Source organism: Triticum urartu, chromosome 5A, assembly GCF_056163025.1.
Source record: "Triticum urartu cultivar PI428250 chromosome 5A, HENAU_Tu73, whole genome shotgun sequence".
In the NCBI taxonomy this organism is placed as follows: Eukaryota; Viridiplantae; Streptophyta; class Magnoliopsida; order Poales; family Poaceae; genus Triticum; species Triticum urartu.
In genome coordinates, this window is record NC_141877.1 from 7,381,717 (window position 1) to 7,408,830 (window position 27,114).

The window sequence follows — 27,114 nt, forward strand, 5'->3', positions numbered from 1 at the left end:
AGAGATGTTAGTCGACGGAGAATTGCTTGGTGTTTCCATGAGTAGCCATTGCTGCAATATTCTGTCCTGGAATGTCAGAGGCCTCAACGCTCCGGCTAGACGTACGGCGATCAGTGAGGTAGCCGTTGCACACAGAGCAGCAATTCTCACCCTGCAAGAGACAAAGATAGAACAATGGACTACCCAGATCGCAAAGGAGGTTGGTGGTGCATCCCTCCAGGGATGTGTAGTGCTCCCGGCAATTGGGACGAGAGGAGGCGCCGCCATTTTCTGGAACAAGGACATTGTTTCGATCTCTTCCCATGCCATCGGCAGATTCTCGATCACGGCCAAGGTTTCTAAACTGGGAAGAGGCGAGCAGTTCTGGTTGACAACTGTGTATGGACCAAACGATGACACTCTCAAGGAAGATTTCCTGCAAGAGCTTGCTGCCTCTGCCCCACCCCTAGGCGAGCCGTGGCTGATCACAGGAGATTTCAACATGATTTACGAAGCAAGAGACAAGAGTAACCTTAACCTGAGAAGAAGGATCATGGGAAGATTCAGAAAAGCCCTAGTTTTTGCAGGGTTAAAGGAGATTAAGTGCAGCAACAGAAGATTTACTTGGAGCAATGAAAGAGAGAACCCAGTGTTCAGTAGCATCGACAGGTTCTTTTGCAACATAGAGTGGGAAACATCTCATGATGGTTTCTTCTTAGGTGCTGCAGCCACATCATTCTCAGATCACTGCCCTCTGTTGCTCTCCCACGCTGCAACCCCGCCGAGACCAGCAAGGTTCAAGTTTGAAAAATTTTGGCCCCAGTTTCAACACTATAAAGAGACGGTGCAACACGCCTGGAACAGGCCGGTAAATCATTCCTGCCCGTTCATTAGGCTCAAGATAAAAATGCAAAGAACAGCAAAGGACCTAAAAATTTGGAGCAGATCGCTGTTCGGCAAGACAAAGCTACAACTCCACATAGCACACGAGGTGATCCTGAGATTGGATATTGCCCAGGAGAAGCGACAGTTATCAACAGCTGAATTCTCCCTAAGGAAAAAACTCAAGAACAGAGTTTTGGGATTGGCTGCGATTGAGAGAGCGAGGAAGAGACAAGCCTCTAGAGTAACCTGGCTGCGAGCAGGCGACGCGAGCACAAAGTTTTTTCATGCCAAATACAATGCCAGAAAAAGGAGGAACTACATACACTCAATCACATCTCAGGAGGGAAGGGTGCTGACAGAACATGAGGATAAAGCAGAGGAAATTAGGAAGCAATTCACGGCCCTCCTGGGATCGAGAGAGCAACGACAACACTCAATCAACTGGACTGCATTGCAAATGCCAAGAATTGAGGTTGGAGGCCTGGATAATCCTTTCTCTGAAGATGAAGTTTGGAAAGCGGTTGTGGCCTCTCCGGCGGAAAAAGCGCCAGGGTCGGACGGTTTTACTGGCAAATTTTTTAGAGCTAGCTGGGACACGGTCAAGGGCGACGTGATGGCTGTTTTCAACAAATTCTACCACCTTGCGGGGGAAAACTTCGAGGAGATCAACAAGGCATTCATAACCCTTATCCCCAAAAAAGAAGAAGCCTCTGAAGTCAAGCACTTCAGACCAATTAGCCTAATCAGCTCGGTTGCTAAGCTGGTTGCAAAGGTCTTGTCAATGAGATTAGCTAGGGCTATCCCAGACATCATCTCATCAGCTCAATCGGCTTTCCAAAAGGGCAAGTGCATCCACGACAGCTACCTGTACATCCAAGGAACTGTGAGATCATTGCAGAAGAGAAAGAAGCCAGCCTGCTCTTTAAACTAGATATACAAAAAGCTTTTGACAGCATATCTTGGGACTACCTTTTGGAGGTGCTGCAAAGATTAGGTTTCAGCTCTAGATGGAGAGATTGGGTAGCGATCTTGCTGTCCACGGCAACATCTTCCTGTCTGCTAAATGGAGATGCTGGCCTCCCGATCCTGCACAAGAAAGGTCTTCGGCAGGGTGACCCGCTCTCATCGCTGCTTTTTATCATCGCAATTGACCCACTGCACCGTCTCCTCGCCGTTGCGACTGCTCAGGGTATCTTAGAACCTCTCCCAGGGAGGGGGACGAGTATGAGAGTTAGTCTCTACGCCGACGACGCCGTGATCTTCGCAAACCCGACCAGAAAGGAGGTGCAAACCTTGCTTCAAATTCTACACCTTTTTGGCGACGCAACAGGCCTTAGACTGAACCAGGAGAAATCGTCAGTAGCCCCAATTAGGTGTGAAGGTTTAAACCTCTCGGAGGTGCTGCAGGATTTTAGGGGAAAAATTGTAGACTTCCCGATGACTTATCTGGGTCTGCCCATCTCTTCACGTAGAATTAGACTAGTGCATCTTCAGTTCATTTTAGATAGGATTAGGGCTAGACTTGCTGGATGGAAAGGAAAGCTTATGAACATCGCCGGTAGATGAGTTTTAGTCCGTAGCGTGCTCTCCGCAATGCCAACCTTTGCACTAACAGCGCTACGGCCGCCAAAGAAACTGCCAAAAGAGATTGACAAGGCGAGACGAAAATTTCTGTGGGCACAAGAGAGTGAGGCGACAGGTGCAGCTTGCAAGGTTAGTTGGAAAATAGTTTGCACTCCAATGGAGAAGGGAGGCGCAGGAATCCCAGACCTGCAGAGCATGAGTAGAGCCCTCCGTCTTTGCTGGCTATGGCTAGCCTGGGTTCAGCCAAACAGCCCCTGGATTTGCTTCCCCACGCCATGCGATCAAGGAGACAAGGATTTATTTGCTAAGGCTACGAGGGTCAACATTGGAGATGGCAAGAAAGCAAGGTTCTGGACCTGCTGCTGGCTGGGGGATGAGCCGTTGTGCACCTCCTTCCCTCGGCTATAGAAGCAATCAAAGAGAAAATCACGGTCGGTTGCTGTGGCACTCCTTGACCACCAATGGATTAAGGATCTTCAGAGCGGGGACTGGGAAGCTACTATCACTGATTTTGTCAGGATGGCGCAAAGGATCAGAGACCATGGCCAATTACGGCAGGACCAAGCTGAGGACACGATTGTTTGGAATGCTAGCAGCAACGGAGTCTATACTGCAAAATCGGCATACAAACTGCAGTTTCAAAACACCCCCACCCCACCCACGGATATGAACAGCTTGGTCTGGAAAGTTTGGGCCCCCGGAAAAATTAAGTTTTTTGCGTGGCTGCTCCATCTTGACAGGCTTTGGTGTAACGATCGCTGCAGAGGAGGCAATGGCCAAACTCCTATTTCTGCCAACTGTGCCTTAGAAACCTGGAATCTTCAACCCACCTGTTCTGGAACTGTTCGGTGTCGCGTGCAGTCTGGACGGGGGCTGCAAACTGGAGGCACTGTTCCTCACTTCGACCAACAGATCAACAGCAGGACAGCACTACAGCGGCAGTATCCAACATCGTCTCCAAGGCAAAAAAGGAGGAAAAGAAAGGGTCAAAACAATGATTATGGCAGTAACCTGGGAGCTATGGAATGAGAGAAACAACTGTACTTTCAGGGAGAAGACAGCCTGCCCAAATGACATCCTCGCGGCCGTACGACGCACAATGGAGCAATGGCGACTCGCGGGGGCGAAAGATATTGAGACCCCTTTCGGGGACATAATAGCGAGATAGTTGCGAGATGGAGTGCTAGAAACCACCGGGGGGGGGGGGTACGTAAATACCTCCCTGCTGTCCTCTTTTCTTTCATATTCATGATCGCTTGATCACAATTTGTAACCCACTCTATTCTGCTCAATCTAATGAAGCCAGCAAATGCTGGATCTTTCAAAAAAAAAAAGACATCTGGAATTTATCAACTTTGAAAGATCCATCATCAAGAAATCATAAAGTCCTAGCATCCTTGCCGATAAGCTATAGCCATATGCCTGATTGGTTGAAGTTGTGCTTTTCCTACTGTGCAATCTTTCCAAAAGGTCATTGTATATTGAAGTATGATCTAATTCATCAATGGATTGCTCTTGGATTCACTGAGCAATCTTATATGTTTGATCCTATGCAGCTCTGCGAGAATTATGCAAGGCAACTTTTGGGGATGTCCTTCCTTCAGTATTCAGAGACATCTTCGGTGAGTTAATTACTACATGATTCTATTTTCTTTTCAACCTTATGTATTCCAACTCACAGTGTATAAATTTATGATGAGTGCATTAAAAGCATCATAGTGCACATGCTTGTGTCGCAAAAAAAATTGAAAAAAATTCTTGGAAAGAAATTTGTTCATTGTACAAACGTACGATGCTCTTCCAGCTAACAAACAGTTGTGAATAAATAGTCATTCATGAACTGTACGAAAAGGATAAATTTCTTGCAACATTGTTTCCCCCATTTTGGTCATTTTTATCTGTTACGAACAGCAAATATGGATATTTAAAATATTTTTGCTAGTGCGCATGCTCTAATACACAGCACATAATTGTCAAATTTTTATTTTGAAAAGTACGCAAGTGCAAGTAGTTGCTAACGGGTGCATAGGTCCGTGTGTGAAAATATATATTAACACTCTGGAACCCCCTTAGAAAATGAAGGTGCAGTAGGATAGAGGGACAGAGTTGACTCCGATTAGATCGGGCCTACTGGCTGCCATGTGATGCAGAGGCCAGCAATGGTTGACCAAATTACCCATCCAATTCTGATTAATTTTAGCTAAAGAATTACTCAACGTACAAGATGACTATGTTTTTAAGTATCTGTAGAAAAGAGGAGGTTTCAGGGGTCGACGGCAGTGGGTTGGAGAGCGTGTGCCCACGGTGCTCGCCGCCGTTAGTCTGATGGCACACGCGCTCTGTGTGCGGCATTGTAGTTGACAGGCGCTGGACGTGCAGGGCATTGTGAGTTCATCCACCTGACAGATATCGTGGAGGCCCAAATCATTGATCACCGTGCCTAGGTTTAGTTCGAATCCAAGGCTCCTCCGACCCCGCCTACCGCCGTCTCCCGGGGAGGCGGCCGGGGCGGCGTGCCCCCCCCCCCCTGCCGGGGTACTGATCCACGGGCACCTATGGGACCGGCGGACCGGGTCCCTTTCGGTTCGGCGGGGGCGGAGATTGCGCAAAGAGCCAATCGAGGCGATACACGCGAGCGATTTACCCAGGTTCGGGCCGCACGGATGCGTAAAACCCTACTCCTGCTTTGTGGTTTGTATTGATTTCTTGCCCGGGAGCGTGAAGTGCTACAGTACACTTCAGCAGCTAGCAAGACCGAGCGTGAGTGTTCGAACTAGCCAAAAAAAACCCCTTCTACGTTGCACACGGGCCTCCTTTTATATGCTCAAGGGGTTCCCAACAGGTGGCAACGGAGGTAAAGGGCAAAAATGGAAAGGTGCTGTGGTAGGCACAGCTACCTGTTACAGTGTATCCTACCTAACCCTGACGGCAAGGGACAAGAGCCTTAAATGCCTGTCTGTGTCGCCTAAACAGTGCGAAAAGAGACCGTCAGGGACGCCACCGTTCGCCACGATGGCGATCTTGTCAGCGCCGCTTGCCACCGCACGCCGTTGGCTGCACAGCCTCCCGCCACGTACGCCTGGAAGGGCCCCAGAGCGACACGTTGGTGGATGTGCTGGAGCGCGGGCTCAGGAGGGTGGCTTGCCGCGGCAAGCGCCTTGCCGCTGTCGTTGTCTTGTCGCGTCCGGGAGCTTGTCGCTCACCGGGCCTTGCCGGGGCGCGCGGTGTGCCGCGGCAAGTTCCTTGCAATGCCTTGGGTGACCTTCCCGGCAAGCTCCTCTTGCCGGGGTCTTGGGATGCTTTTGTTAGCCTTCCTGGCAAGCTCCTCTTGCCGTGGTCTTGTCTTCTTGGCTCGGACACTTTGTTCTTGAATGGCTCCAAAGGAACCACGGAGGATCTTGGCGGTCACCCGGCAAGCCTTGCCGCGGGATGCTGCGACTGTCCGTGCACGAGTTCGGGATACTAGGGTACCCCCACTCTAGTACACCGACAGGAGCCCCCGGGCCTGGGCCATACACGGTGCCGAGCGCTGTTGGGCCAGGCCCAAAACAGGGCATGGGCACGCGCGGCCTAGGTTACGCCGTATCTTACTCCGTATCCACCGCGCCCTCCCCGAACGGCACGCGTTGAATGCGGCGTCGTGGGCGAGATCGTGGGTGCTTATTTTATTCGGAAATGCGGAACGTCCGCCCCCTCCCCCTTTATAAGCAGAGGAAATGGGGGCAGTTCGCACATTCGCCCGTTGCTGTCTCCAATCTCAGAAACCTCCGCCGCTCCCTCGCCTTCCCAGAGCAGAGAGAGAGAGCAGCGCCCCGCCCCCCATTGCCGCCAGCATCACCAACGCCGTCGGCCTCCTCCACTGCTTCCGCCATGGCTCCGAAAGCCGACAAGGGGAAGGCCGTGAAGTCGACCGAGGCGCAGCGGCTCGCGGCGCTGCGGAAGGAGCGGGCAGTTTTCCCCCCCAAGCTTGCCGCGAAGGAGCTGAGGGAGAAGTACTACCTCTTCTGGTCGGCGGAGACGCGCGCGCATCCGCGCATAAAGGTACTCCCCGCCATCGCTTGGAAGAAGGCTCCGAACGGATACCCCTTTTTTGCTCTGTTCTTCTACTGTGGGCTCTACCCGCCCTTCTCAGATTTCTTCTGCGACATCATGAATACGTACGGATTCCATCTCCTTGACTTCACCCCCAATGCCGTCCTGACCATGGCAGTTTTCGCACACCTCTGCGAAAACTTTGTCGGAGTCCTTCCCAACGTCGCCCTCTTCCGCCACTTCTTCATACCCCGAGTAGAGAGAGGAGAGCCTCTATCCGGCGGGATTGCCTGGATCTCAAGGGCCGGCAAGAAGGAGACCTATCTGGAGGGAGAGTTCCGCGGCAAGTGGGAGGAGTGGAGAGCGGATTGGTGCTGGATTGACGAAGAGGATCCGCAGCCATTCACCACCCGGCGCAAAACCCCAGTAGCACGCGGCAGCGACTGGAGCGACGTGGCCCCGGAAGACGACAGGCTGAGAATTGCCGTCACCAGGATCCTGCGCCTCAGGCTTGCCGGGCTTACTGTTGGCGCTGTTGGCGCAGACTTCCTTCGCCGCCGCATCGCCCCCTGCAGGAATGGGGGAGGCCCACTTGGGAGTTCAAGAACGTGACAGACATTATGAGGCTGCGGCCGGGCCTCAACTATAACTTCACCGTCCTGGAGCTCAACGCAATGCTGCAGGAGTTGTTCAAATATGACCCCCAACATCCCGAGGTGTTCAGGTTGCCGGGGGGCGTCGTGCCGTTGTGCAACAATTCCTCGCTCGATCGCATCCGTGCAATGATGCCGGAGTGTGACTCGCATGGAATTGTGCCAACTTGGCAGGAACCTGCCGACGAGGTCGTGCAGCAGTTCTTCGACGACTTGGTGGAAGTGCCAGTCTGTCCCGACGAGAAGGACGGCCTCACCCACGACACCACGGATGCGGAGTTGGCGCTCATCGCCACCAGGATGGAGGAGGCAGCGGCAGCCGCAGCCGCGGGCGAGTTCGGATTTACTCTGGAGGAGGCTGATGCAGCGGAAGCGGCAAGCCGTGCCGAGCGAGGGGAAGCCGCCGGCAAGAAGGAGCTTGTCGGGCGTGACGCCGAGCCGAGCGAGCCCGCCAAGGACACGAGCGGCTCGTTGGAAATCAACTCTTCTTCCTCCTCGTCTTCAGGCAGCTCGCCGCAAGCAGGGCCTCCATCCCCGCCAAGAAGGCGTCTCCGCAAGGCCTGTGACGTGGCGGAGCGGCAAGTGGGTCAACAGTCGCCGCGCCGCGTGACACGCTCTACCGCGGCAAGCACCGTTGCCGCGGGAGCGCCTCATTCTACGACGTCAACTGGAGCGGAGTCTAGCCGGACCACCACTTCAGTCCCTGCCGCTACTCACGCCACGCCGACAGACGGAGCGGGGTCGTCTCAGCCGCCAAAGATGCCGGGGTACTGATCCACGGGCCCCTATGGGACCGGCGGACCGGGTCCCTTTCGGTTCGGCGGGGACGGAGATTGCGCAAAGAGCCAATCGAGGCGATACACGCGAGCGATTTACCCAGGTTCGGGCCGCACGGATGCGTAAAACCCAACTCCTGCTTTGTGGTTTGTATTGATTTCTTGCCCGGGAGCGTGGAGTGCTACAGTACACTTCAGCAGCTAGCAAGACCGAGCGTGAGTGTTCGAACTAGCCAAAAAAAAAACCTTCTACGTTGAACACGGGCCTCCTTTTATATGCTCAAGGGGTTCCCAACAGGTGGCAACGGAGGTAAAGGGCAAAAATGGAAAGGTGCTGTGGTAGGCACAGCTACCTGTTACAGTGTATCCTACCTAACCCTGACGGCAGGGGACAAGAGCCTTAAATGCCCATCTGTGTCGCCTAAACAGTGCGAAAAGGGACCGCCAGGGACGCCACCGTTCGCCACGATGGCGATCTTGTCAGCGCCGCTTGCCACCGCACGCCGTTGGCTGCACAGCCTCCCGCCACGTATGCCTGGAAGGGCCCCAGAGCGACACGTTGGTGGATGTGCTGGAGCGCGGGCTCAGGGGGGTGGCTTGCCGCGGCAAGCGCCTTGCCGCTGTCGTTGTCTTGTCGCGTCCGGGAGCTTGTTGCTCACCGGGCCTTGCCGGGGCGCGCGGTGCGCCGCGGCAAGTTCCTTGCAATGCCTTGGGTGGCCTTCCCGGCAAGCTCCTCTTGCCGGGGTCTTGGGATGCTTTTGTTAGCCTTCCCGGCAAGCTCCTCTTGCCGGGGTCTTGTCTTCTTGGCTCGCACTCTTTGTTCTTGAATGGCTTCAAAGGAACCACGGAGGATCTTGGCGGTCACCCGGCAAGCCTTGCCGCGGGATGCTGCGACTGCCCGTGCACGAGTTCGGGATACTAGGGTACCCCCACTCTAGTACACCGACAGGAGCCCCCGAGCCTGGGCTATACACGGTGCCGAGCGCTGTTGGGCCAGGCCCAAAACAGGGCACGGGCACGCGCGGCCAGGCCGCTACTCACGCCACGCCGACAGACGGAGCGGGGTCGTCTCAGCCGCCAAAGATGCCGGGGTACTGATCCACGGGCACCTATGGGACCGGCGGACCGGGTCCCTTTCGGTTCGGCGGGGGCGGAGATTGCGCAAAGAGCCAATCGAGGCGATACACGCGAGCGATTTACCCAGGTTCGGGCCGTACGGATGCGTAAAAACCAACTCCTGCTTTGTGGTTTGTATTGATTTCTTGCCCGGGAGCGTGGAGTGCTACAGTACACTTCAGCAGCTAGCAAGACCGAGCGTGAGTGTTCGAACTAGCCAAAAAAAACCCTTCTACGTTGCACACGGGCCTCCTTTTATATGCTCAAGGGGTTCCCAACAGGTGGCAACGGAGGTAAAGGGCAAAAATGGAAAGGTGCTGTGGTAGGCACAGCTACCTGTTACAGTGTATCCTACCTAACCCTGACGGCAGGGGACAAGAGCCTTAAATGCCCGTCTGTGTCGCCTAAACAGTGCGAAAAGGGACCGCCAGGGACGCCACCGTTCTCCACGATGGCGATCTTGTCAGCGCCGCTTGCCACCGCACGCCGTTGGCTGCACAGCCTCCCGCCACGTATGCCTGGAAGGGCCCCAGAGCGACACGTTGGTGGATGTGCTGGAGCGCGGGCTCAGGGGGGTGGCTTGCCGCGGCAAGCGCCTTGCCGCTGTCGTTGTCTTGTTGCGTCCGGGAGCTTGTTGCTCACCGGGCCTTGCCGGGGCGCGCGGTGTGCCGCGGCAAGTTCCTTGCAATGCCTTGGGTGGCCTTCCCGGCAAGCTCCTATTGTCGGGGTCTTGGGATGCTTTTGTTAGCCTTCCCGGCAAGCTCCTCTTGCCGGGGTCTTGTCTTCTTGGCTCGGACACTTTGTTCTTGAATGGCTCCAAAGGAACCACGGAGGATCTTGGCGGTCACCCGGCAAGCCTTGCCGCGGGATGCTGCGACTGCCCATGCACGAGTTCGGGATACTAGGGTACCCCCACTCTAGTACACCGACAGGAGCCCCCGGGCCTGGGCCATACACGGTGCCGAGCGCTGTTGGGCCAGGCCCAAAATAGGGCACGGGCACGCGCGGCCTATGTTACGCCGTATCTTACTCCGTATCCACCGCGCCCTCCCCGAACGACACGCGTTGAATGCGGCGTCGTGGGCGAGATCGTGGGTGCTTATTTTATTCGGAAATGCGGAACGTCCGCCCCCTCCCCCTTTATAAGCAGAGGAAATGGGGGCAGTTCGCACATTCGCCCGTTGCTGTCTCCAATCTCAGAAACCTCCGCCGCTCCCTCGCCTTCCCAGAGCAGAGAGAGAGAGAGCAGCGCCCCGCCCCCCATTGCCGCCGGCATCACCAACGCCGTCGGCCTCCTCCACTGCTTCCGCCATGGCTCCGAAAGCCGACAAGGGGAAGGCCGTGAAGTCGACCGAGGCGCAGCGGCTCGCGGCGCTGCGGAAGGAGCAGGCAGTTTTCCCCCCCAAGCTTGCCGCGAAGGAGCTGAGGGAGAAGTACTACCTCTTCTGGTCGGCGGAGACGCGCGCGCATCCGCGCACAAAGGTACTCCCCGCCATCGCTTGGAAGAAGGCTCCGAACGGATACCCCTTTTTTGCTCTGTTCTTCTACTGTGGGCTCTGCCCGCCCTTCTCAGATTTCTTCTGCGACATCATGAATACGTACGGATTCCATCTCCTTGACTTCACCCCCAATGTCGTCCTGACCATGGCAGTTTTCGCACACCTCTGCGAAAACTTTGTCGGAGTCCTTCCCAACGTAGCCCTCTTCCGCCACTTCTTCATACCCCGAGTAGAGAGAGGAGAGCCTCTATCCGGCGGGATTGCCTGGATCTCAAGGGCCGGCAAGAAGGAGACCTATCTGGAGGGAGAGTTCCGCGGCAAGTGGGAGGAGTGGAGAGCGGATTGGTGCTGGATTGACGAAGAGGATCCGCAGCCATTCACCACCCGGCGCAAAACCCCAGTAGCACGCGGCAGCGACTGGAGCGACGTGGCCCCGGAAGACGTCAGGCTGAGAATTGCCGTCACCAGGATCCTACGCCTCAGGCTTGCCGGGCTTACTGTTGGCGCTGTTGGCGCAGACTTCCTTCGCCGCCGCATCGCCCCCCTGCAGGAACGGGGGAGGCCCACTTGGGAGTTCAAGAATGCGGCAGACATTATGAGGCTGCGGCCGGGCCTCAACTATAACTTCACAGTCCTGGAGCTCAACGCAATGCTGCAGGAGTTGTTCAAATATGACCCCCAACATCCCGAGGTGTTCAGGTTGCCGGGGGGCGTCGTGCCGTTGTGCAACAATTCCTCGCTCGATCGCATCCGTGCAATGATGCCGGAGTGTGACTCGCATGGAATTGTGCCAACTTGGCAGGAACCTGCCGACGAGGTCGTGCAGCAGTTCTTCGATGACTTGGTGGAAGTGCCAGTCCATCCCGACGAGGAGGACGGCTTCACCCGCGACACCACGGATGCGGAGTTGGCGCTCATCGCCACCAGGATGGAGGAGGCAGCGGCAGCCGCAGCCGCGGGCGAGTTCGGATTTACTGTGGAGGAGGCTGATGCAGCGGAAGCGGCAAGCCGTGCCGAGCGAGGGGAAGCCGCCGGCAAGAAGGAGCTTGTCGGGCGTGACGCCGAGCCGAGCGAGCCCGCCAAGGACACGAGCGGCTCGTTGGAAATCAACTCTTCTTCCTCCTCGTCTTCAGGCAGCTCGCCGCAAGCAGGGCCTCCATCCCCGCCAAGAAGGCGTCTCCGCAAGGCCTGTGACGTGGCGGAGCGGCAAGCGGGTCAACAGTCGCCGCGCCGCGTGACACGCTCTACCGCGGCAAGCACCGTTGCCGCGGGAGCGCCTCATGCTGCGACGGCAACTGGAGCGGAGTCTAGCCGGACCACCGCTTCAGTCCCTGCCGCTACTCACGCCGCGCCGACAGACGGAGCGGGGTCGTCTCATCCTACCACCACCGCTCCCGCCAAGCGGCCAAGGGAAGTTACCCCTCCACCTCCTCACGCCGGGCGCGCACCGGACTTCGACTTCTCCGCGTTCAGCTCCGACGACGAAGAAGAAGAAGAGTAAGCTTCCCTTGTTGTACTTATAATTCTTCAAATCTTGCTGTTTGTCTTGTATCTCATTTGCTTTGCTTTGAATTTGTTCCTTCTCAGGACTCTGGCTCAGAGAGCAGCAAAGAGAGCCAAGGCCCCGGTGATCGTCGTCGAGGACGAGCCTACTGCGACAGCAGGTGGTGCGCGCGAGACAAGCTTGCCGGACCCGGCGACTTTCCTCCAGGGCAGCCCCCAGCGTAAGTGTACGATTTACTTTCTGCTGCGAGGCGCGTTCGGGTACTTGTCTTTGCTGATATCTGCTTGTTGACTTGTGTAGGAACCGAGCAGCCTCACCAGGAGCCAAGGGAAAATCCCCCGACAAGGGAGAATTCTCCGGCAAGAGAGGGCTTCCCGGTAAGGGAGAAGTCTCCGGCAATGGAGGGATCTCTGGCAAGGGAGAAGTCTCCGACAAGGGAGGGTTCTCCGGCGAGGGACAACGCCAGTGGCCCCCCGACGGCGGAGACCATGACTGCAGAACCTAGTGCAGGTACTCCTCTTGCTTCAAAACTTCCCTTGGGTTCTTCTCTTGATCTTCTTTTGTTTTTGCTGGAATTTGCTTGACTCTTCCCCCCTTTTCCGGCCGTCAGATCCATCCGCTGCGGAGCAGATGGAAACTGAGGTCGCCGCCGACGAGGCAGCCGGCGCCGGTGATGCCGCCGGTGCGGAGACCACCAAGGCTGACGCCGCGGCAACTGGCGAGGGGTCCGGCGATCGCACTGACGGCCCTGAGGCCGCAGGAGCGCCAGGCGCTGCACCGACCGCCGACCCGTCCGCCGCTGCCGTAGCGCCAGGCTCCGAAGAGCCCCAGCCAGGCGTCTACCTGAAGGCCGGCAACGACGTCTTCATCAATCTTCCCTGGGCATCAAGCTCCAGAGCGCCGGTCGAGGGGGAGATCTTCGACGGGGAGGTGCTTGCCTCCGCAGGGTTGACGCTGGTCGACGCGCCAAGCAGCAGCAGCAACGAGCCCGAAGAAGAGCGGCTACTGCGGAGGTTGATGTCGCTCTACCGCGCGCGACAGGCCAAGCTGGAGTCCCGCGAGGCACTTGTCGCGAAGGCGGGAGCGGACATTGAAAAGCGCGCGGAAGAGCTCGGGGGTTTCCACCGGGAAGCCCTCCGATCCCTGGCGGAGGAGCGGGAGCGACTCGTTGAAGCGCAGAAGGCCTTTCTCCTCGAGAAGGCCGAAGCCGAAGAGCACCAGCGACTTGCCGCTGTGAAGCTAGCCGCGGAGGAGGGCGAGCTGGCGCAACGGAAGGTCAATCTCGACGCCCACGAGGAGGAACTTGCCTCGTGCGAGGAGAAGCTTGGCGGAGCCCTCAAGCAAGCGGAGGACGCTGCCGCCGCCGCTGAGGCCGCCAAGGAAGAGTTGAAGACGAAGGTGGCGCGGCTGGAGGCTGATCTCTCCGAGAAGGGCAAGGAGCTCAGCGCTGCCAAGGTCTCCAACGTGGATCTTGAGTTGAAGCTAACCACTTTAACCAAGACTCTGGACAGCGCCAAGAAGCGGGAGGCGGCCTTGAAGGAGGAAATCAAGGCCGACAAGGCGCTGCTGGAGAGTGCTGCCACCGCTCAGAACGCCTTCAGGGAGACCGTGACGCACTGGACGGAGAGCCTTGTGAACGCCGCCACGGACATCGACAAGGAGCTGGCGCAACTGGGGATGGGGGATCTCGGGTATCCCACTGATGACAACCTCCAACCCAGCGCCAAGCTCGTTCTGTTTTTCAAGGGCGTGGCGACGGCCCTTCAGCGACTCCGAGAGAGGATCCCCAAGCAACTGGCTGACGAGTCGCGCAGGGTCTGCGCAAGGGCCCTCGAGAAAGTGTTGATGAAGGTGGCCTTCCGCAATCCTGGCCTCCGACTCACCAACATCCTCAGGACCTTGCCGCCAGAAGCTGATCTGGAGGAGCTCAAAGCCCTTGTCGCACCCATTGTGGACAAGGTGAGCGGGATCAAGAGGGTTGAAGGCGATTGCGTAGATTAGGCCGCCTATCTCTTCTTCCCTTGTCGCTGTTTACCTTGTCATGAAAACAATCTATTAGAGCTGCGACAAGCTATTTTTGTAATATAACTTTATTCTGGGTATTATTTGCAATGTCATTCCCTCTACTTGACTCTTTGCTTTGTATGCTTTTACCCTACGCTTTTAGGGAACTTGCCGGTGCAGGCACTTTAGCCGCGAGCGCTGAGTGTGGAACGTCAGCAGCCTGCTGGCGGTGCCGCTACCATCAAGAAACCTTGTCGCGACTAGTTGCAGCTCACTTAATGCTGTCGAGTGGACTCGAAACAAAGTAAGGGCGCCAGCAGCTCTCTTAGTTTGTTGAGCGGACTCGAAACAAAGTAAGGGCGCTAGCAGCTCACTTAATTTGTTGAGCGGACTCGAATCAAAGTAAGGGCGCAACTAGCTACGAGTAGGTTCCTCCGCGCACAGGTTTTCCATACAAAGTGCGGTCGTTCAAGGGAGATAACTCAAAAATTAAAAAATTTGATTGCTCAAACTTTGGCAACCTAGCTTTTCTGTTGTTTGCTCCCCGGCAAGGCAAAACTCTCTTGAACGACGCCCGGTCCATACCATCATCTTCTCCTCTCCTCTCCCCCCCGGCAAACTTGTGGGCGAGGGGAACCTTCCTTTGAAAAATAAAGAAGAGACAATACAGATATGGAGCTTTACGGCTCGTTAGTGCTTACCGTGGAGTAGGTGCTGCACAAAGTGTCAGATCATATATGCCAAAAAAAGAAAGCATCAAACAGACAAAATGCGTGGAGCACGCGAGCTTTATTTATGCACGGGGTCTGCGCCCGGCTTTGTACAAAGGATTACATGCAACAGCGGCAAGACTTGTACAAAAGGTGGTTGCCGGAACGGGTTCCGGCAACCGCGCCTTACGGGTAAAATTTACGAAGATGCTCAATGTTCCAGGAGTTGCTCACCGGAATCCCATCTTCGGTCTCAAGGCGGACAGCGCCAGGCCTAGTGACTCGTTTCACCCGGTAAGGGCCTTCCCACTTCGGCGTCAACTTGTTGGAATTCTTGGCGGATTGAACGCGCCGAAGAACAAGGTCGCCTTCCTCGAGACTTCTGGCATTAACTTTCCGGCTATGGTAGCGGCGCAAAGCTTGCTGGTAGCGAGCAGCTCGCACAGCAGCCTGAAGACGGTCTTCCTCAAGGAGCAGCGCGTCATCTTGTCGCAGCTGCTCTTGCTCGAGCTCATCATAAGCGAGCACTCGAGGTGACCCGTATACGAGTTCCGTGGGGATAACTGCCTCTGCTCCATAGACTAGAGCGAAAGGTGTCTGGCCAGTGGCTCGATTTGGCGTCGTCCTGATCGACCAAAGAACCACCGGCAGCTCCTCGATCCAGTTTCTTCCGCACTTGTGCAGCCTGTCGAAAGTTCTGGTCTTGAGCCCGCGCAGCACTTTAGCATTTGCCCTCTCCGCTTGACCGTTGCTTCTCGGGTGAGCAACAGAAGCGAAGCAGACCTTGGCGCCAAGATCTTGGACGTACTGCATGAAGGTGCGGCTCGTGAATTGTGTACCGTTGTCGGTGATTATCCTGTTAGGGATCCCGAAGCGGCAAACAATCGACCTGAAAAACTTGACGGCTGACTGTGCGGTCACCTTCCTCACTGGTTCCACTTCCGGCCACTTTGTGAACTTGTCGATTGCAACGTACAGGTACTCAAAGCCCCCGACAGCTCGGGGAAAGGGGCCGAGGATGTCGAGCCCCCAGACCGAAAATGGCCAGGACAAAGGGATCGTCCGGAGAGCTTGAGCTGGTTGGTGTATCTTCTTGGAATGGAACTGGCACGCTTCACACTTGGTTACTTGTGCAGTTGCATCCTGGAGGGCTGTTGGCCAGAAGAAACCTTGCCAGAATGCTTTGCCGATAAGTGCTCTTGCGCCAATGTGGTGACCACATATGCCTCCGTGTATCTCTGCCAACAACTTTTGTCCGTCTTCCCGGTGAATACACTTCAATTTCACACTGTTGAGTCTTCTTCTGTACAGTGTCTTGTCGACAAACTGGTACATACTTGACTGCCAGGCTACTCTTTCCGCTTCTTCTTGCTTTTTGGGAAGTTCTCCTGTCTGAAGGAAACGGAAAATTTGCTGTGCCCATGTTGGAGCTTGTGGCTCGACAACAAGGACCAAAGGCAACTCTGCTGCTGCGGGAATATCCGCTTCTACGGCAAGAACCTGCGGCTCTGCCGGAGCTTGATGTTCCCCGACAAGCTTGCCGAAGCAAAACTTGCCGGGAGCTTCTGCTTCAACGGAACAAACCCTAGGGCTTGCCGGAGCATCTCGCTCCTCAGCGCTCTTGGTGTTGGTCTCAGCTGCTGCGAGCATCCGCTTCTACGGCGAGAAGTTGCGTCTCTGCCGGAGCTTGACATTCCCCGACAAGCTTGCCGGAGCAAAACTTATCGGGAGCTTCTGCTTCGACGGAACAAACCCTAGGGCTTTCCGGAGCAGACTGCTCCTCAGCGCCTTCGGCGTTGATCTTAGGGACCTTCTTGGTGGCGGCTTTAGGAAGCTCTGCCGGCAAATAGTCACCAGAAATCAACTTCCTTTTCTTGCTCTTCCAGTTGATGGTGTTACGGACGGTAGAGTCAGCTTGAGCACAAAGATTCCTGGTTCCACAGGTAGCTTAAGTGCGGCGCATTTTGACAGGCCATCAGCAATGGCGTTGTGAGCTCTTGGAACATGCTCCATTTGTAGGCCGTCAAAGTGCTCTTCTAGCTTCCTCACTTCGTCAACGTAAGCTTCCATTAACGGACTCTGATAATTCTTGTTTACTTGGCGGACGACAAGCTGTGAGTCACCCCTGACAATGAGCTTCTTGATCCCAAGGTCTGCCGTGATCCTGAGACCGGCAAGCAATCCCTCATACTCTGCAGTATTGTTTGTTGCTTGCTCCTTGGGAAAGTGCATCTGGACTACGTACTTGAGGTGCTCTCCGGTGGGTGCGATAAGCAGCACACCAGCGCCGGCGCCTTGCAGCGAAAAGGCACCATCAAAGTACATCAGCCATTCTTTGCTTGCTTCCTTGTCGGGGATGCTTGTTTCTGGAATTTCTTCATCTGGTGTTGGCGTCCATTCTGCTATAAATTCTGCCAATGCTCTGCTCTGGATAGTTGAAGTACTCTCAAACTTGAGGCCAAAGCTTGACAGTTCCAGTGCCCACTCAACAATCCTGCCTGTCGCTTCTGGATTCTGTAATATCCTCTTCAGCGGAAAGCGAGTGGCAACTGTGATCTCATGTGCTTGGAAGTAATGGCGCAGCTTTCTCGAGGCCATGATAAGGCCGAAAAGCAATTTCTGCACACCATAGTACCTTGACCTAGCCCCCTGCAGAAGGGAACTGACAAAGTAAACTGGGCGCTGCACCATTTTCTTGTGTATCTCCTCGTGCATCTGCACAGATCCATCTTTGTCGGGACCAGAGCTTGCCGGGGAAGCCCCCTGCTTGTCGCTGGATGTGCTTGCCATGGTTGCGGGCTCGTCATCTGCCTCCCTCTCTGCTACTAACGCAGCACTAACCACTTGATTTGTTGCCGCTATATACAGCAGCAACTTCTCTTGTGGCTTAGGTGCGACAAGTATTGGAGGGGAGGACAGGTATCTCTTCAGGTCTTGCAGCGCAGCCTCCGCTTCAGGAGTCCATCTCATTGGGCCTGCCTTTTTCAACAATTTGAAAAATGGCAGGGCGCGCTCAGCAGACCGAGAGATAAACCTGCTGAGAGCAGCCATACAACCGGCAAGTCTCTGTACGTCCTTGACGCGCTTGGGTGCTTCAATCTGCTCAATGGCCTTGATCTTGTCGGGATTGGCTTCAATCCCCCGCTGAGATACGAAGAACCCGAGAAGCTTGCCGGAAGGAACTCCAAACACACACTTCTCTGGGTTGAGCTTGAGGCTGATCTTGCGCAGATTTGCAAAGGTTTCGTCCAAATCTTGAATCAGAGTTGCCCTGTCCTTGCTCTTGACCACTATATCATCCATGTAGGCTTCCACATTTCTGTGTATTTGCGGCTCAAGGGCGACATGGACTACTCTTGCAAATGTTGAACCAGCATTTTTTAATCCGAAAGGCATTCGTACGAAACAGTACGTGCCACAAGGAGTAATAAATGCGGTCTTCTCCTCATCCTCTTCTGCCATGAAGATCTGATGATATCCTGAATATGCGTCAAGAAATGAAAGCAAATCACATCCGGCTGTGGAGTCAACAATCTGGTCAATGCGCGGCAAAGGAAATGGGTCTTTGGGACAAGCTTTGTTAACATCGGTAAAATCGATACAAAGTCTCCATTTCCCATTTGCCTTGCGCACGACTACAGGATTGGCCAACCACGTGGGATGGAGTACTCCTCTGACAAGGCCTGCTGCTTCCAATTTCTTGATCTCTTCTGCTATGAACTCTTGGCGCTCCACTGCTTGTTTCCTGACCTTCTGCTTGACGGGTCGCGCATGAGGACAAACGGCAAGGTGGTGCTCAATCACTTTCCTGGGAACACCGGGGATGTCAGACGGTTGCCACGCAAACACGTCGACATTCGCCCGCAGGAAAGCAACGAGCGCGCTTTCCTATTTAGGGTCGAGAGTGGCACTGATGGTGAATGTACCACCAGTGCCGTCCTCCTTGGCGGACACCTTTTTCGTCTCTGGCGGAGCTGCCATCGTCTTCTTACACTTGCCGGTGGAGCTCGATGGTGCGTCCTCGACGGCAGCAGCACTCCGAAGAGGTGCGCTTGCCGTTGTGGGCACCAGAACTCTTGCCGGACTTGGTCTTCTTCCCCCCGGGAGCTTCAGCGGCAAGTGACTCGCGCTCTGATGCGGCTGCTGCTTCCCGGTAGATCTTGTCGGCACAGATAAGAGCATCTTTCTTGTCGCCAGGGACAGAGATGACGCTTATCGGGCCTGGCATCTTCAGCATGTTATATGCGTAGTGAGAGGCTGCCATGAACTTGGCGAGTGTTGGACGGCCAAGTATCCCATTGTAAGGCAATGGAAGATCGGCAACGTCAAACGTGACCCTCTCAGTCCTGAAGTTCAGCTCGCTGCCAAATGTTACTGGCAACGTGACTTTCCCCTTCGGCTTGCTCCTTCCCGGGTTGATTCCTTGGAATGTGCCGGTCTGTTCGAGCTCGCTGTCAGGGATTTGGAGTTTCTGGAGTACAGCGGAGGAGATCAGGTTCAAGCCGGCCCCGCCGTCAACTAACATCTTAGTGACCTTGAGGTTGCGGATAGTTGGTGAAACCAACATCGGCAGACACCCGACCGCAGTTGTGCGATCAGGGTGGTCCTCAATGTCAAAGATGATAGGCGTGCTGGACCATTTTAGAAGCTTGCGCGATTCGACAGGTGGTTCCGCTGCATTGACTTCCCGCACCCACTGCTTGAGTTGGCGGTGTGAAGTGTGCAGAGAAGCACCGCCGTCAACGCACAAGACCTCTGTGGCTTTCTGAAATTCCTGTTCACTGGTCTCAACATCATCCATGTCTTCGTCGTCGTCGTCGTCTTCATCGTTGTCGCGGCCGCGGGGAGGCCTGTCTCCTTGCCGCTGCTTGGCCTTGTCGCGGCGTCCTCCCCGTCCGGCGCGCTTCTTGCCGGATTCTCCAGCACCTCCTTGGGCCCGCTCCTTGTCTCGCCGCTCGTACTCAGCCTTTTGCTGCTGGACAAGCTGCTCGACCTTCTTGCAGCTCTGGAGGTCGTGGCCCTTGGTGCGGTGAATCTTGCAGTATTGCTTGTCGGAGCCGTCCTGCTTGTCGGCGACTGCCACGGCCTGGCAGTTGGTGCACGCGGCAACCTCCTTGCCGGAGCTACCAACTTTGGCCTTTTTGGCGCCACCTTCATTGCCGGACTGCTCAACAACTAGCACCTCTTTGCCTTTCTTCTTCCTGTTCCGCCGCCGGTTTTTCTTTGCCGGGACAGCATCCTCGCTGTCAGATCCTTCTGCTCCAGTCTTCTCTCCGGGGAGTTTCCTCCCTTCCTCAGCACGTGCACACTTGTCGGCCAGGGCATACAGCTCACTGACGTCTCTGATCCTGCGCATCGCCATCTCCTCCCGCATCCTGCGGTTACGCACGTTCTGATGGAACGCGCTGATGACCGCGGCGAGGTGGACGTCTGGGATGTTATACTGTACACGGCTGAACCTCTGAATGTACTTGCGCAGGGGTTCTCCTTCCTTCTGGGCGAGCAGATGAAGGTCACTCTCTTGGCCAGGAGGTTTGTGGCCGCCTGTAAAGGCGCCGACAAACTGATGGCATAGATCAGCCCAGGAGGATATGGAGTTATCCGGCAAGTGCATGAGCCAGGACCTGACGTTGGGCTTGAGCACCAGCGGGAAGTAGTTGGCAAGGATCTTGTCGTCCCGCCCCCCGGCAGGCTGCACCGCGATGGTGTAGATGCTGAGGAACTCCGACGGATGCGTCTTGCCGTCGTACTTCTCTGGTACATCTAGTTTGAAATTCTTCGTGCTGGGCCACTGGACTTGCCGCAGCTCACGAGTGAACGCAGGGCAACCTACCGCGTACGGCAAGTCGCCTGGTTCCCCTGGCGCATGCATGTCGACAGAGGGCCCAGCGCGCTGGTCTGATTGACGTCGCGCTTCTCTTCGCCGCTCGATGCGAGTACGAGCGTCCTCTTGCTGTCGTTCTTGAAGAACTTGGCGCTGATCGCGACGAGCTCGCGGATCTGATGACGCGGTGGAGTCGCTGTCGAGGTGGATCCGGCGAGTCGGCGATCTCGGCCTTCGGGGCGGAGAGTGCACAGTAGTTGCACCCCCACCAGTCTTGTCGTCTCCGGCTCATGCCCGGCTGGCTTGCCGCGGCTGCGACGTGCTCGGTTGCCGCGGAGTGTCGCCGTTGGCGAAGCCGATGAGACTCTGGATGGTTGCCCTCCAATCGTCGATCTTGTCCGCCGTTGGAGGGTAGTCTAGGAGCAGCTGAGCTCGCGCCAAAGCTTCTGCTGCAGTGGCGGGCGACGGTGGCGAACGGTGCGAGGAGCGGGATATGCTCGGACTTCTAACGACGTTAGAAGGAGCAATATCCTGTCCAGGCAACCGTGCCTCGCTCGTGCCAGCATGTTGGCGTGCATGGTGGTCCTGAGCGCTCCGAGATCCACCAGCCCGATCTTGGTCTAGCAAACGCATGGTACCATGAGTACCATGACGCTGCCGGTCCCGCGCCTCATGAGACAGGCGCGGTGCATGTACGGACGCCGAGGTCTTGGAGTGCGCCCGATCGTCGTGGGAGCCGGCTACGCCGCCGATGGGCAACGCAGCCTCGCCCTTGGTCCTGGCAGCACCGTGAGCTCCCTCGTCTACGCCCGTTCTTCCGCCGGCGCTCGTCCCACCAGCCGTTTGTCCCGGCGGTGGTGGGCAAGGCACGGACGGAGCAGCCGCCTCCGAAACCTTCTTCTTCGGCGGCATGTGGATGAAGATCTAGCTCGCAAGAACGCCGGATCTGGTTCACACAACTTCGACGCCCCCTACCTGGCGCGCCAAAGATGCCGGGGTACTGATCCACGGGCACCTATGGGACCGGCGGACCGGGTCCCTTTCGGTTCGGCGGGGGCGGAGATTGCGCAAAGTGCCAATCGAGGCGATACACGCGAGCGATTTACCCAGGTTCGGGCCGCACGGATGCGTAAAACCCTACTCCTGCTTTGTGGTTTGTACTGATTTCTTGCCCGGGAGCGTGGAGTGCTACAGTACACTTCAGCAGCTAGCAAGACCGAGCGTGAGTGTTCGAACTAGCCAAAAAAAAACCCTTCTACGTTGCACACGGGCCTCCTTTTATATGCTCAAGGGGTTCCCAACAGGTGGCAACGGAGGTAAAGGGCAAAAATGGAAAGGTGCTGTGGTAGGCACAGCTACCTGTTACAGTGTATCCTACCTAACCCTGACGGCAGGGGACAAGAGCCTTAAATGCCCGTCTGTGTCGCCTAAACAGTGCGAAAAGGGACCGCCAGGGACGCCACCGTTCGCCACGATGGCGATCTTGTCAGCGCCGCTTGCCACCGCACGCCGTTGGCTGCACAGCCTCCCGCCACGTACGCCTGGAAGGGCCCTAAAGCGACACGTTGGTGGATGTGCTGGAGCGCGGGCTCAGGGGGGTGGCTTGCCGCGGCAAGCGCCTTGCCGCTGTCGTTGTCTTCTCGCGTCCGGGAGCTTGTCGCTCACCGGGCCTTGCCGGGGCGCGCGGTGCGCCGCGGCAAGTTCCTTGCAATGCCTTGGGTGGCCTTCCCGGCAAGCTCCTCTTGCCGGGGTCTTGGGATGCTTTTTTTAGCCTTCCCGGCAAGCTCCTCTTGCCAGGGTTTTGTCTTCTTGGCTCGGACACTTTGTTCTTGAATGGCTCCAAAGGAACCACGGAGGATCTTGGCGGTCACCCGGCAAGCCTTGCCGCGGGATGCTGCGACTGCCCGTGCACGAGTTCGGGATACTAGGGTACCCCCACTCTAGTACACCGACACCCCCCCGCGGTCGTTGGCGGGTGCCCCTGGATCTAGCCCGGGTGGTGTCAGCGGCGGCGGGACCTTTTATACTCACGTGCGGCTCTCCTTCCCGGGGCAGGGCGCCGGCGGCGGTCCGGTGTCCTGGTGGTGGTGGCCGGCGACAGGCGAGGTGCAGGCGCTGCTCCTTGCGGCGGGGTGGCCGGCGGCGTGCCCCCGGCCCAGACATACTAGCGGGCTGGCTCAAGCGCGGCCTTGCTGCCTATTGTGCGGTGAAGAGGAGGAGCGGCTCGGACAGGGGGCGGCGACGCCGACGGCGTGTCTTCTGCAGTGCGACGATGGGAGCTTTACGTGCATTTCAGGGCCCGGCCGGGCCTATGAGCCCACGGGCCTGGTATGCTTCTGTTGTTGCGTCCGGTCGGTTATTGTCGTTCACGGTGGAGGTTGGGCCCTCCTGCGTGCCGACGGTGCTGTTGCGCCTAGTCCCGGCTCCTCTTCTTCATTGTGCAGGCCCACTTCGTGGTGTCGTGGTGAGACAGTGTGGGCGGCTTGAAGACCGTGTTGGCACAGGGTGGTGGACGGTATGGTGGCATGCTCCGGAGCACCCGGGGTGATGGTTGAGATCGGGAGAAATCCATGTCGGCCTATCCGACACCGACACAGTAGCGCCTGAGGGTGCCATCGGACTTTCCTGAAGGGCGTCGGGTGCTACCCTTCCTTTCTCCTGGCCACGTCCCAGGGGAAACCCTTGGCAGCAACGTCGTCATCGTCGCGTCCCTTCTTGGAGGTGTTGATTGGTACCGGCGCTTCGGAGTGTAGGAGCATGGTGGGAGATCTCCGGTGGGCACAATGGTCACGAGGCTTCTTCGTTTTTTGTCGATCCGCCGTTGTTGGCATTTGTTCCTCTTTTATATTTTCTCTTTCGTTTCTTTTGGGACATGAGTATGCTGCTTCCGCCCCAACACTTATCGTTAGTTTTATCGGGTGTTTGCTATATTAATATAGCAGGGGCGAAAGCCTGTTTCAAAAGTCCAGATCGTACTGCCCTCTGGCAAGGACGACTTCAATTAGAACCTCCCGGCCCCTGGGTGCAGTCGGCGTATGCTGTTCTCTTTGATGGCACGGTGCAACCTCCATTATCGCGTTCGATTTGGGAGGCATGGGTGTTTCATTGGCTTGTTGGCCCAGGATCGGTGCTGGACTGCAGATAGGCTGTAGTGCCATGGTCTGACCAATCAACATGTCAGCATTCTAGCTGCAGCAGATCATCTCCCAACCATCCATGATCTGGACCCTCAAGCGAATCAACTCTTTCTCCTATAATATACAGAGACACACTTTTATCTTTGACTAGGCATTTGCTCTAATACTATACTCACAACGTTAAAGTAGTGTTTCAAATTAATGGTCATGAAAATATGGTACCCGCATGGAAGAGTATTTCCATTGCTATATTACTATGTTTACAGTTTTATGGCAGTACCTCCATTGAAAAATATAGTATTATAAAACAAAATAAATTCAAAATCCTGACACCATTAGGTGTTCTTTATCTGCAGACTGATAGAACAAGAAGGCAAGACAAAGATGGTATGTTGTTCACGATGCATGACCTAGTGCATGATCTCGCAAAAGAGATCTTGGCCCATCAAATTAACACTGTGGGAATCAAATGCCGCTATGCATTGCTCACAGATTGTAGCAAGTCATTGGAGTTGTCCGTGAAGTTTCCTGCAACCTTAAAGGTGCTACATTTTCGGGACTGTGGCAAACGAGAACTTTGTGGTGATGTTTTTTCAGCAGCTAAGTTCCTCTGTGTCTTGGATTTAAGTGAGTGCTTTATTAAGAAGTTACCTGATTGTATTGGTCAACTGAAGCAACTAAGGGTTCTGTATGCTCCAGGGATACAAGATACGATGATTCCCAATTGTATCACCGAGCTCTCAGAATTAAATTATCTCGACCTTAGAGGCTCTCAGAAAATCTCAGCATTGCCTGATTCAATTGGTGATATGAAATCTCTGATGCATCTTGATTTATCATATTGTTATGAGATTTGTGAACTTCCAGTATCCTTTGCGAAGCTGAAGCAGTTGGTGCATCTTGATTTAACATATTGCAGAAGAATATCTATATCAAAATCTTTTGGTGGATTTACCAAACTTCAATATTTGAGTTTAGCAGGACAAACGAATATAGACGTGAATAGGAGAGAGCTATCAGAGGTCATTGATAACCTAACAGAACTTAGGTATCTAAATCTATCAGGATCCATAGACAGTATGATCACATCAGATAAAGTTCACAGCTTGCTTGCCTCTATCAGCACACTTTCCGGTCTAGAGTATCTGGACTTGTCTTATAATAGAGCGTGTAGCAGTATACCAGAAAGTATTTGCAACCTCAGGAAGCTTCATACATTGGACCTAGCAGGCTGCAAAAAACTGAAGAAGCTTCCCGATCGTATGGACCAGATGGTTAGTCTGAAGGTTCTAAATTTAAAACATGTTAGGTTGGAAGAATTGGCGGTCTCTCACTTCAACTGTGCCTCTTTGCCACACTTTGTGGTGCATGCTTCAGGTGATAGATGTTGCAGCAATATCATCCGCCTTCAGCCTACAAATCCTGTTGAGCTGTGGATAGATAGACTTGAAAATGTGAATTCTGTAGAAGAAGCACACGGTATAAAACTGATAGAGAAACAAAAAATTGAAAAGTTGAGATTTCAATGGACTGTAGCGACTGGAAGGTTTGTGGAGGACAAGGAGGTGTTGAAAATTCTAGTGCCACCAAGCAGTGCACATATATTGACTATATCTGGTTACGGGAGTGTGAGCATTCCTGATTGGTTTATGGATCTTAGGCAATATCTCCCTGTTCTTTCTATCAGTTATATTTGTGTAATTTTCTGAAGTGCAATAACCTACCACCACTTGGTGAACTACCAAACCTACGATGGCTGGGTCTCTACTATATGAAGAGCTTGCAAGAGTGGAAGAACATGGGATATACCAGTGGTGAGGAAGGTGCAAGTGAGCCTAAGCTTGAGTGCTTGACCATAGAGCACTGTGCCAAGCTGAGGATAAAACCATGTGTGCCTAGAGCTACGTCTTTGTTCATACGTGGTTGTGACGCAATGCTATCATCATGGGGAGAGAGCCCTCCACACAACGGTACTTCCTGCTCTTCTCCATTAACACAGCTGAGTGTTGAAGATAGCAAGGTGCTCATGCATCAGTGGAGGTTGCTTCACCACCTCCCTTCCCTTAGTTGGTTATCTATCGTCAGTTGCAGTGATCTGAATCTGACCACCTCACCTGAGATAATCCAACGCCTCTCCTCCCTGGAAACATTGTGCCTCGAATCATTGTCCCTCAACCAAGCAGAACTGCCAAGATGGCTGGTTGAACTGACATTTCTGCAGGAGCTAACTCTGCGTGAGTGTGCAATCACGACACTACCGGAGTGGTTAGGAGAACTAACCTCTCTCAAGAATCTGGAGATTAAGCACTGCGAGGGCATCAGGTCTTTTCCGGACAGCATCAAACAACTGACCAAACTTGAATATCTGTGCGTTGATGGTTGCCCTACATTAGAGAAGTGGTTTGAGTCAGAGGAGAACAAGATGAGGCTCGCTCACATCAGAGACTAGAGGTAAGTGCCTGCCAAGCTTCCATTCTCGTAGTGACAATTCTCCTTTCCACCATTGCGGTGCTTACAGCTTGGTCGCTTTGGCACCACCGCAATGCTGTGATTTTCGACAAGATCACACCCTCTTCTGCCTCCCTCCTAGCTGCGATTCAAGAATCAAGAGGAAGCACGCTCCTGGGCCAGCGCCGGAGCCAAAGGACTTAGCACTATTATGCCTCTAATCTAAACATTACGGTAGGGCTGAGCATCCCACTCCCATGCTCACTTGCATCACGGTAGCGCCATCCTGTGTACGCAACCGTGATGCCAACCTGTACGTTCACTCCCCTATCAATGCAATGATACGCTTCCAAGCGTATTCGCGCGAACCACATATGGCATAAGTAGATCTCTGGATAATCATTCTAAGTGTTGAACTAGGTGTCTATTTTTTCCCCTTCATTTGATGCCACATGTGTCTAGACTGCTGGGTAAAATACGTGACACTTGTGCTAATTATTTATCTGAGAAGACATAAGTATGGTTATAGTTGTGCCATAGCTTGGACAGCAATGCGTGCCCTGTTGTTCTGACTATACTGTTTCTGTTTTCAGGTGTTCCCACCATCAGAGTACTCACCATACTCAGACGAAGAAGATGTAGCAGATGACTCTTCTTCAGGGGTCGACAATGCCGAGGGCTCTGCATATATGGGTATGCAGGAAGAGCAGCGAGTACCGCCGCCGCAGGCAGATACTAGATTGATGAGGCATGTCCAGATGTGCTGCGTAGTGCTGTGATGAACGTGCCCGGCTTCCCTGCGGAAGCTTTGAGAGTTTCCCTATCTCATTTGGAAAACACGTACCAGGTCTCTGCATATTTGAGTATGCACGAGGAGCAGCGAGTGCTGTGGCTCAGGAGGAGCTTCTTGGCGAAGGGCACCGAGTAAACGTTACCGACTGCTGGTTAGCCGTAATTATATTG

The 27,114-nt window shown here is 54.8% G+C and overlaps 1 pseudogene; it reads left to right on the forward strand.

The window, feature by feature from the left end:
• Positions 1-4: 4 nt before the first annotated feature.
• Positions 5-26,152, forward strand: LOC125555731 (uncharacterized; annotated as a pseudogene).
• Positions 26,153-27,114: the final 962 nt, after the last annotated feature.